The sequence below is a fragment of the Syngnathus leptorhynchus genome, unplaced genomic scaffold, assembly GCF_054491065.1.
Source record: "Syngnathus leptorhynchus isolate UIUO unplaced genomic scaffold, UIUO_Slep HiC_scaffold_250, whole genome shotgun sequence".
NCBI lineage: Eukaryota > Metazoa > Chordata > Actinopteri > Syngnathiformes > Syngnathidae > Syngnathus > Syngnathus leptorhynchus.
In genome coordinates, this window is record NW_028232217.1 from 57,501 (window position 1) to 58,475 (window position 975).

Consider the following 975-nt stretch of genomic DNA (forward strand, 5'->3'; position numbering starts at 1 on the left):
TCTTCTCCGGTGCGAGCGCCCCGACGCCGCTGGCCGCCGCCGCCGCCTTGCCGCTATCCCGCCGCGCGTTTGGGGAGGGAGGGCGACCCGTAGGACGGCCCGCCGACTACACGACCGTTTGGCAGAGCGAGTGCAAGGTTAGGCGAGCTGGGCGGTAACTCGGGTTAGTCTGGGGAGACTCGCGGTGGACAGGGTGGCGCGAATCCGGCCGGGCGGCCCCATCGATTAAGCATTGGTAGGGAGCCGAGGATGAGCCGTGCGAAGTGGCCTCGGAGGCGGTCCGTGGGGGACGACGGGGGGGGACGGGCGTCGGCCCTCCGGCCCGAGCAGAGAACGTTCGGTCACCCAAGCGGGAATCTGCGCCCCGGCCCGAGTCGGACTCGGTCGGTGCGGCCCGCTGAGGCCCTCAACTATTCCCGTACGCGGGGGTCGGGAGCTGCGGCGCTGCGCCGGCGACTTACCCGCGCGAGGCACGCACTGCGTGCGGCCAGGATGCGGAGTTGGATCGGCGCTGGTTGGGAACCCTCGGGGAACGAAGGCGGACGGCGGCCAGCCGGCGCCGACGAACCCGTCGGGGAGGGGGCTGGTGGCAGGCGCGATCGGCACTATTGCTGACTGCCGGGAGGGAAGCTGCGCCCCGGCCGAGTCAGACTCAGCCGTTGCGGCCCCCCCGAGCCCGCAGCGCGTAGCGCGGAAGCCATACGCCCCCCCGATGCGGAGCGACAGACGCCCCCGCGACCGCGGTTGGTCGGGAAGGCTTTTCGGATAGAGGTCGGACGGTGTGTGTGGACGGCTTCCCGTGGTGCCGCCGCTATCAAGCCGGAGGGTTTGAGAAACGACATTCGCGGAAGGACCGGCGCGGCCGGCGGACGCTCGCACGCGCGGCGCCCGACACTCAGCCGCTCGCTCGGCCTCCGTGGATCGTGGCTAGGTGGGATGGATGCCAAACCGGGTCGTCTCGGTCTCGCCGCAGTA